General features: G+C 42.0%; 1 protein-coding gene across 6 annotated transcripts in view; it reads right to left on the bottom strand.

Moving 5' to 3' along the window:
- The window catches only part of ZNF697 (zinc finger protein 697), a 42,752-nt gene extending 34,187 nt beyond the window's left edge, over window positions 1-8,565 (bottom strand). For 4 of the 6 annotated variants that reach the window (XM_074263244.1, XM_074263249.1, XM_074263250.1 and 1 more), the window contains exon 1: window positions 8,281-8,565. The gene's annotated coding sequence lies outside the window, so the exon portion shown is untranslated. Of the gene's footprint in view, window positions 1-7,655; window positions 7,734-7,758; window positions 8,143-8,280 lie in introns of those variants that run through there. The other 2 variants (XM_074263247.1, XM_074263248.1) reach the window with 2 other exon arrangements.
- Window positions 8,566-10,399: the final 1,834 nt, after the last annotated feature.

Genomic DNA, 10,399 nt, shown 5'->3' with positions numbered 1-10,399 from the left:
GATGTAAAAATGGTATCTACATCCAGAGGAAGAAGTATGGAGTTGGAAGATCAAAGCAAGCTACTGATTGATATATATTATTTTTAGGGGGCAGCTCGGTGGCGCAGTGGATAGAGCACCAGCCTTGAATTCAGGAGGACCAGAGTTCAATCTGGTCTCAGACACTTAACACTTCCTAGCTGTGTGACCCTGGGCAAGTCACTTAACCCCAGCCTCAGGGGGGAAAAAAAGATATATATTACCTTTGGGGGAGGGGAGGATAAGGGGGATGCCTTTTGTTTTTCTTTCTCATGGCTTTTCCCTTTCTTCTTTCACTAAACTATTATCAGATTGCTTACCATTTTGGAGAGGAGAAAGAAAAAAAAATGGAACTTAAAATCTCATAAATGGTGAAAACTCTTTACATGTAATTAGAACAAATAAAATACTATTAAAAAAAACAAACCAAAAAAACAACAATTGCAAACAACCCATGATAAAAAAAAAACCTCCAGAAAGAGAACTAAAGAACTCTGAAAGCAGACTGAAGCATAATTTTATAAAACCCTTTATTTTTGTTTTACTGTCTTCTTTTGCAACATGGTTATTAATATGAAAATGTTTCACATGACTTCATATATATAGAGCTGTTATATTATTTGTTTTCTCAAGGGGGACAGGAATTTGGAAGTCAAAAAAAATTTTAAATGTTAATAACTTTTTGCATATAATTGGAAAATAATGGAATAAAAATAATTTTAAAGAGAAAATTACAGCACTATCTCAGACCAAAAAAAAGAAAAGCTGTCTAAATCAGTTAAAATGCTAAATTATTAATGTCTTAAGTTAATTTCAACTGTCTCTCCCCCTCAAAAAGCTATTCAACTTTTCAAGTCTCTACTCAAGTGCTTTAAATTGAGATTCATTTGCTTTTCCACTCAATGAACTTTCCCTTCACCTTTCTATCAAAAAAAACCCAAAAAACAAAAAACAACCTCATAAATTAAAATACACATTAAAAAAACAAAAAACAAAAAAAACATACACATATATAAAACTTCACTTGATTAAACTTCATTCTAAACAACTGACACAGACCCAATCTTTAAGCCAGGGTGGGAATGAGAGTGAGATTACATCCAAATTCTTAAAGCATTAGGTACTCAAACAAATAACATTAAGGCACAGAAACTGGTGAAGGTTACAATCCTTTTAAATTCATGCAAGCTAATACATATGTAAAAGTAACAGTAAAACCAGTAGATATGTAAAATTTGTTTTTCATTTCATTTCAAGGGATACCATCTCCACCCCCAGGACTTTTAAACAACATCATCAATATGGACAAAACACAGGAAATAGAGAACCCTACTTAGAAATTCAGTAGGGATGATTTTGGTTCTCTAGGTCTTCGTTCAATCTTCTTTCAGAAGACTGTATTTAGATGGAATTGTTAACAAAATACTGCTCTTTTCTCCGTCAAATTCCAAAGTCAAATAAGTCTAACGCTGGCCTCATCTTCAAAAAACAAAACCCCAGAATCTGTGACTTAAGGGTATCTAATACCTAACATTAGCAGCCATCCATTAATTTACTCCTTTTGCAGTAAGTAATTCAGAGGCACAAGAAACACATGCTGTTCTACAGGCAGGCACCTCCCAGAGTTCCCTGGATTCCTCTCCAAAAGTCTGTACTGTTCAGGGCCACGTTGCTTTGGACAAGAGCAATCAGGGCTGCTGGTGGCTGGCCCTTAGAGAAGGAAGCTGTTTAAAGCCCAGTTCTTGGATCTTCAATCAATCAATCAGTCATCAAACATTTATTAATTATTTTGTGCAGTCAGAGCTGGGGATAAAAACCTAAGGAAATCCAAGAAGGTCCTTTCTCACTAGTGTGTTTGCTCATGGGGAAAACAACATGATGCTCCACTTCACACATTCATACACTCCCCCCAGCCCACAAAGCTTCTCCCCACCCTGGTGGTTTAAAACCCCAACACTTGAAGGGTCAGAGAAAATTTCCTCCTCCTTCCTGTCAAGCACAATTGAAAGAGGCCCTTACTGGAATAAATGGCAGGAGAATGTAATCAAAATGTGAAAACTACATGCTTCCTACTTGAAAGGCCTGCCCAGCTACAGAAACTTCCTATTAAAGCTCCCTGATCATATTATTCAAGAGAATAAACCATGGCAGATTCTTGTTGGCTGATTTCCAGAAGACACTGACTGACCCGTTTTGAAAACCAGCTAGCTAGAAAGGAAAAGGAACTAGCGGGAAAAGAATCCAATTCACCTGGATTCCCTGCCAAGAAATCTTCAGAAGTCTTCGGGTTCACCTCCAGTGAAATCTTTGGGTGAGCTGCTGAATCATCAGGGAACAGATAAATGGCTTTCGCTGCCTGGATGTTGAGTTTTTGCTTCTTCATCAATTCATATTCTCCTACATATTCACCAAGTGCTTGGTTGTGTCATGGACATTGAGAAGTTGGGGTTCCTACCAGACAGCTCAAATGCTGGGAGTGCTTGCTGACATTCTAAGATTATGCTAATTCTCATTAGAAAAGCATTTTTATCCTGCTACCCAATTCTCAGTCACATTACTACAGAGCTAAAAAAAAAAAAAAAAAAAAAAAAAAAAAAAAAAAAAAAAGGAGCTTTGAGGATCATTTAGTCCTCTTTTTCTTTACAGATGAGCAAAGGTGAGCCTCATTTATGTGACCTGACTAAAACATGCAAACAGACAACACTGAGATGGTATATATATGGCTTTGACTAAAATGGAAGCTCAGGGAGGAGGAAGAGGATGATAACCCCAGTTTTTCTTCTCAGTGAGTCAAATCCCAGCTAGGAAACAGAACCAGAGTTCAAATCCCAGCTCAAACACTTCTGGGACTGGGGGGATATCACTCCAATGGGCCACATTCATTTAGAAAATGAGAGAAGGATGGGTTGAATACTTTCTAAGGGTCCTACTCAGCTTCCCCTCTACCCCCCAAAAAAAAAAAACAACACTTAATCCTAGAGCTCTTTAAGGTCTACAAAGCCTCCCAACAATCAATCAATAAGCATTTAAGCACTGAGCAGATGCTGGGGATACAAATTAAAAGCAAATTCTCCATGGACTTCCAAGTAATTTAAGGGCTGAGCATCACAACAAACCTTTGGAACTAGTGCAATAATTCCTATTTTCCAGACAAGAAAAGCGAGGTGACTTGCCCAGTGTCACACAGCTAGTGAGCATATAAGGCAGAATTCATTTTATATTTGGGTCTTACTGCTAAGATATTTACTTTATCACCTAGAAGCCTCTAAATTTATGACTTTCAAGTCATAAGTTTTGCACTGATAAGATTGATGTTGTGTAACTCCTAGGGAGGATATAGCAATAACCTTAAGGCTACCTAGTCTTGGGAGTGTTGTATTTCCACAAAAAATTGCTGACTAACAGATATTAATCTGTGGGTCAGTAATAACATTTTCTGAAACAATCTAAGCTACAGAATTCAGTAATGGGGTGCAACTCTACCTCTAAGCCATAGCATTCAACATTCAATTCTACCTCTAAGCCATAAAATTAGCATATTAGTATATCAGTGACAAGAAGTATCAGATCTTCCTTATCTTTCCCCTATAAATTTATCTTCTTGCTCCAGATTCTCGGCTAAATTATTTTGGAATTTTAGCCGGCTTCAATAGGCTTTACAATTATAATAAACTTTGCCCCTTGACTTGGAGATGGGTTCAATCCTGCAAATTCTTGAGACACCTCAAGACCCTGGTCTGGAATCCCAATCTTTTGAGGGGTCTCCTTTGAATCCCAACGAGATGAGCTATGTTCACAAAAATTGGATCGATGGAAAGGCAATGGAACCGTCCCCAAACCTCAGACAACTTATATTCTACAGGAGGAAAGTAGCAACATTTATAATATGTAAACAATTAAATATAAAATATGTAGCAAGATTTCCGGAGTAGGACACTGGCAACAGGGGTGAGGAGGAGAGAACAAGTACTTCACTCAAACCTGTCCATCCAAATAGCTTTCTTTTGCCTTAAATGGACACTTTGTAATTAGGAAAATGTTCGGATTCTTAAGAAACATTTTTTTTTTTTAAATGAGAGAAATGGTGGGAATGATGAAATCCTCTCAGCTTTAGCCATACAGTAGGTAAGGATGTCATCCTTCAGTAGGGTTTAACCGAACCATCTGTTTTTTTCCAGTCTCATCATGTCCCTCACTCCCAATCCCAAGGATTTAAGGCCAACTACTGCTTTCTGTTTCCTGACAGCACCAGACAGCTGCCCACCCCTTACAGTTACAAAGGGCCACTGGAGCCTCTCATCCAACTACCAGCTAGAATGAGGGGGCGTTTAGGGAAACATAAGTCCCTCATTTGTTGCTAAAAATAACTGAGAATCTAGAAAGGAAGTGATTATCTTCCCATCCCGACAAGACTCAGAGAATGGTTCAGATGACAAACTTGGTAGAGGTTTGAAAACTGCTGGCAGATTAGACTTCCCCCCACAATGGTACTGATGGAGGTTGAGGTTCCTTTAAGATTCCTTTCTAATTGCCCAACCCATGGCTGACAAATCTGAGTCAAAGGCACCCTTTGAATATCTGGGCCCAGCCCCACTATGAGCTTTCCCTCACCTGAACTGAGCTAACTGAAAAGCCCATCAAGAACTTGGAACTGCCCACAATCTTTTGGGTATAAAAGAGGTGAGCTGGAACACTCTCTTTGCAGGAGCCCTCCCAGCCAAGACATGGTATCCTTCCAGCCATGTAAGGGTTCCTGCCCGCCCAGGGGCCACCTCTGGCCCTGGCGTCTTTCTAACTGAGCTTTACTTCCAAATTTCTACAATAAACCTTTTATTTATCAATCTAATCAATCTGTAAATTCATTTTACAGGGGACACTGCGCCTCATGGGATTATCTTATTATCTATGAGCCGAGAAATGGGGTTCCCCCTTTCCTTTCCCTCATTAGTACCTCCCCCACCAAAGGAGGTTAACTATTATTGGGGTAGGGTGAAGGGACCCAGAGGTAGGAAGATTACTGTAACTCATAGAGGAAAGGTCAGAATGATCCTCAAAGGCAGAAAAAGTATCTGAAAATAAAGATGTCCGGATCCATGCCATTCCCCCACAAAAAAGAAAAAAAAAAAAACACATCACACAACTCCCTAGAGATTTATCTGCTTGGAGTGAGGGTGGGGATGAGAGAAAGCTGGTTCCCCACAGTTTACCATCTAAAAGCTTTTGAAAGATAGTCCCAGGGCAGCTTTCAAATCTGGCCTCATACACTTAACACTTCCCAGCTGTGTGACCCTGTGCAAGTCACTTAACCTCAACTGCCTCAGCAAAAAAGAAAAAAAAAAGAAAGAAAAAAGAAAGATAGTCCCATTCTCCTCACCCCAGGCCCTACATTACCCCTAGTAAATCCTAAGGAACAAATACCAGCTATTACATGATATTCTATCTGGAATCTAAGGCATGCACCTGGTCCTTACCCTCAGGAAGCTTAGAGTCTGACACTGAAAAAAAAAAAAAAAACTTTCAAGTCAGTCTTCAGTTCAGTAAAATTTTATTACAGGGAGCAAGTACACACAGGGAAGGACATAAACTATGTAAATGAAGGAAATTCTAGGTAGAGATTGAGTTCCAATTTTCTCATATATAGAATGAAGGAGGAGGTTGATGCTATAGAAGAAAAAAATGTTACATTCAGGAGTAAGAGAATGATAATTTCAATCCTGACCCTATTACCTGTGATATCAATCAAATACTCTGATCGCTCAAGTTGTCAATTTCCGATCTATAAGGCAAAATGAGGGAATTGACCTAGATCAGCAGTATCAAACACAATGGTTTTATGATCCATATCCAAGGATCCTTGCTATCAGCTTAACAATTTAGAAAACTATATATTACCTCTATTTTTATCTATTTTGCTAAATATGTCCCAATTACATCTTAATCTGGTTCCACTGCACAGGAGTGTGGAATCACATATGACTTCTAAGGTTCTATTCAGCTTTGACAATGTCTCTCATTCAATAAATTTCAGTACATTTTCTATTATCTCCAGAACAGATAAAATCTTTTTTGGCATTTAAAGCCCTTCACACCTGGCTTCCTCCTACATTCCCAATCTTTTTACACATCATCCCACCCCCATCTTCTCTGTGACCCAGTGACACTGGCATTCTTGGTGCTCCTCCCACAAGACATTCTACCTTAGAGCCTCTAGGCATTTTCTCCGGCTGTTCCTCAAACCTGCAACACTTTCCTTTGTCAATTCCCACAAGACTTTTCTGGTCCATTTTAAAGCTAGGATCTTCCCTCTGTTGATTATCCTATAGATAGCACTTCTACATGGTTGTTGATATGTTATCTTCATTAAATTGAGTTCTTTGAGAGCAGGTGACTCTCTTTACATCCCCAGCACTTAGCGAAAGTACCAGATACATACATAGTATGACCCTTAGTAAGTACATGCTGCTTGTTGATTTTATATGATATAACTTAGTTCTTTATTCCATACCACACACCACGGCCTGCTGCCACTTTCTCCATCCCCAGTCCAATTTATTCTCAAACTTTTAGACTCTTGTTTTACACCCTAGTTTATTTTGCTTATTATTCATACTTTTTGCACAGACATCTGAGGCTGCTCCTTTCACTCTGGAATTTCCACTGAATTTCTGATGATCTCTTCTGCTTCTCTTTTCCTATAGAGGAGGAATAAATCTTATTTTTTCATAGTTGAAGTAGAGATCCTCTCCAAACTAGCCCAAGAAATCACTTCTCATTCACAAGTAGGGAACCTCTTCTCTAGACGAAATAACCTTGCCCCACCCATTCCATCATTGCAAAGGTAGGGAGGGGAGAGGCAGAAATGCTAAGTTTCCGTAGAATCTATTTTCAACATAGTCATTAGGTCCCACCTATGTTTCCTTACAGTGGGGAACCTTTTATTTTTTCTACCAGTGTTATGGATGAGGAAACGGACAGAAAAGGGATGAGAACCCATCTAGAACCTTAAAGATTATCTTCTCTCCCCCCTCCCCACTGCCTCCAAGACAAAGTCTTCAAAATCACCTCACTTTTTTCCAAATGAAGATCATGAAACCAATCATTAAAAAACAAAACAAAGCAATGTTCTGTTAGAGAAAATAATTAAGAAAAACCCTCAAAGAATTATCACCTTTCAAATTCAGGAAACCAATCATTTTAAGTAGTCAATGTCCAGTTAGAATAATTAAAGAAAAGCCGCAAAGAATAAATATTTGACTTTCAAATTAAGATCATGAAACCAATGATTAGAAATAATCAATGTAAAGACCGCAAAAAAAAAAAAAAAAAAAAAAAAAAAAAATTAAGAAAGACTGCAAAGAGTTCCCAAAAAAGGGAATTACGGAAGAGAATTGAAGGTTAAATTATGCTCAAGTTTAGGTAAAATGCTTATTCGGTCGCTGCGCCCAGTCCCCATCCTCCCGGGCCACGAAGGACGCCCCTCAGTATTTGTAGGATTGAGATGAAGTTATTGCCTCGCTCGCTCGTCCTCTCACAGAGTTCCAAACTGGCCAAAGCCCAAACCCAGCTGCTCCCCAAGGTGAAGACGCCCACTTTACCCCAAGGGCTCACGCACTATTAGCGAGAGGGAAAGCGCTCACCTGGAAAAGAGAGAAACGCACAGGAGCCCCGACCCGGCCCCCTCCCTCCCTCGGCGTCCCGTTCGGGTTCCTGCGCTCGGGTACGGCTTCCGCAGGCAGTTACCTCGCAATCATTAAGTGCCTCCCGGGTGCGAGGTGCCGGGCTAACGCAGAGGATACAGTGAAAGGCAAAAAGACAGCTAGACACAGAGGCGGCAATGGAGACATCCCAGCGGGACGAAGGGAGGCGCTCTGGGAGGGGAGGACGGAGAGGACCCTGCAATGCAGCCACCTTGCCCTCCTCGCAGGTGCCCTCCCGCCGAGGGGCTTCCTCCGCCCCGCGGGAGGGGAAGCGAAGGCAGCGCAGCAGTCCCTAACTCCAGCTCCGCGCACACAAAGCCCTTCACCTTGCTTTCCAAGCTCCTCCCTGGGCTTGTTCTTGGAAGGGTCTCGGATGCCCCCTTCGGTGGTCCGCGGCACGGAGCCCCCACTCCTCCCATCTCTGTAGGCTCGCCCCCCACCAGCTCAGCTCCTCCCCAGCCCGGAGGCTCCGCGCGCCTCCTCCCCACCGAGATCACTGCGGTGCCCATCCGGGGTGGCGGGTTCGTGGGCTCCCACCCGGGCGCGGGGACCGTGCGGCGCTTACCTGTGCGGAGACAGCGGGAGGAGGAGGGAGAGGAGGAGGACGAGAAGAGAAGGAAGGGACGGCGAGGCAGAGCAGCCCGAGTCCCGTAGTTGCCCCGGCGCCGGAGCTCCTGTCCTTATAGAGCGGCTGCAGTGGCCAGGCGGGCTGACTCCTCACTGGGGCTTCCTGTTCGGCTGGACAAAGGACATTTCCTGGGAGGGGCGTGGGAATGTTCCCAGCATGCCTCAATTTGTAGTTCCCGGGGACTTCCTGCCCGCAGCCCCCCGTTTCCCCGCATCCCCCTTTCCCGCAGGGACAACAGGCGCACGCCTCCCGAGCGGAGCGCAGCGGCCCTGCGTCAGTCCGCGCCTGTACGGCACGCGCGGCTGGCCGGCAGTGGCCGCCTCAGCCCTACGCCTCCACCTGAGCCCCTCCCGGTTGCTGTCCACGCGGCGTGTTGGGGTCAGCTTGTCGCAGTCTGCTGGAGAGATCCCTTTCTTTCTTTCCCAAGGGACTGGAAGATGGGTTGTTTAGGATTTGGGGGTTATTTTGTTTGTTTGCTTCTAGAGTTGATATTTTATTTTCTACTAAAAGCGCAGAAATCCCGTTTTAGGAGCTGGGCGGGGCTGTCAGAAAGAATTTAACAGCAGTGTATCTGTGGAATTAATCTAAAGGAATCGATTTGGGGAGTCTCCTAGATCCTTACCTTTCTATGGCTAACAGGCGTGACTGTTTCAGAGTCTTACCCTCTGACATTCCCATCCTTGCTGAGAGTGAGGATGGGACCTTCTGTGCCTGACCGTGGTAGCCCCCATGGAGCTCACCCCTTAAAACAGACTTGCCACCCTTTCAGAATGCTGGAAACCTAGGAAGAAGGGTGGGTGAGTGACCAAGGATGGCTGCTGAATGATCAGAGTGGCAAGGGATCTAAGAAGCTGTTCTCCTCTTCCCCTGTGTGAGTCCATATGTATGCACATATACATATTCACCCATTTACTTATGTGTCGTCTCCCCCAATAAAATGCTAAATCCTTGAGAACTGAGATTATGGATTTTAAAAAAATATCTTTCTTCATATTCTCCAGCCCTTAGCAAAATGCATATAATAAGGGCTTGTTTAATAAATACATCGTGATTGATTAAAGTTATAGAATAGCAAAATCTTACAGTGGACTACACAAATTAGTGCCATGAATTAAAAGCTTTGCTGATCTAGAATCCAACCCCCTCCATGTGTATATATGTATATGTGTGTGTGTGTATATACACACATATATTATTATAGATGACAAATTTGAGGAGCAGAAAAGTTTCTGTTACTTGCTACAGGAACACAGAGTAAGGGTCTAAATGATTTAAACTTCCAGGATTTGCTATACTAGGCTATACTTAGCTTCAAGGCAATCCTTTTATTCGTCTCTGATCAACTTTCTATCAGATTCCCTGAAGAGCCTGTTTAAAAAAAAACTTAACCATTTTCTTAAGTTCTTCCCTACTTTTTCTCCTTCCAGAGTCCCACTTTACTGATGACTAGCATTTTTCATACAAGGACAAGTTTCACAAAACATGTGAGCAACATGAAAAGCACCCTCAAATTAACTTTTAAAGATAAGTTCACTTAAGAAAAGAATACCAAGCCACCAGTTGGATACGTCTAGGCCACTGAGTTGGGGGTGGGAGAGTTCATATATCCTGAAGAAGCATCTCTTAACAGAGAGTCTTGTTAAATAGGGGCTAAGTTTAATTATTTCTATTTGTTCTACATGCCCAAGGAGAGTAATTGCTGTTAACTTACCTCCCTTAATCATGCTCTAGTAATAATTTTGTCCCATTTCAATTAATCATCAAGCATTTATTAAGCCCTTACTAAACCGTGGGAATACAAAAGAATAAAAGCAAAAACCACTGTCTTCGAGGAGGACAATTCTTTTGGAGGAAACAACGTAATATGTTTGAGAACATAAAAGATAAAAACAGAGTAGATGGAGGAGATGGTGTTAGCAGCTGAGGGGACTGGGACAGCGTTCCTATACCGGAGATGGAAAACCAGGATTCTCACCTTCCAAAATTGGGAGGGAGAGTACTTCTGGCAGATAGTACAAAGGTCATAAAGATAGGAGATGGGAAGCTTATGTTAGAG

This window comes from Sminthopsis crassicaudata, chromosome 4, assembly GCF_048593235.1.
Source record: "Sminthopsis crassicaudata isolate SCR6 chromosome 4, ASM4859323v1, whole genome shotgun sequence".
Taxonomy (NCBI): Eukaryota; Metazoa; Chordata; class Mammalia; order Dasyuromorphia; family Dasyuridae; genus Sminthopsis; species Sminthopsis crassicaudata.
This window is presented reverse-complemented; position numbering and strand designations above follow the sequence as displayed.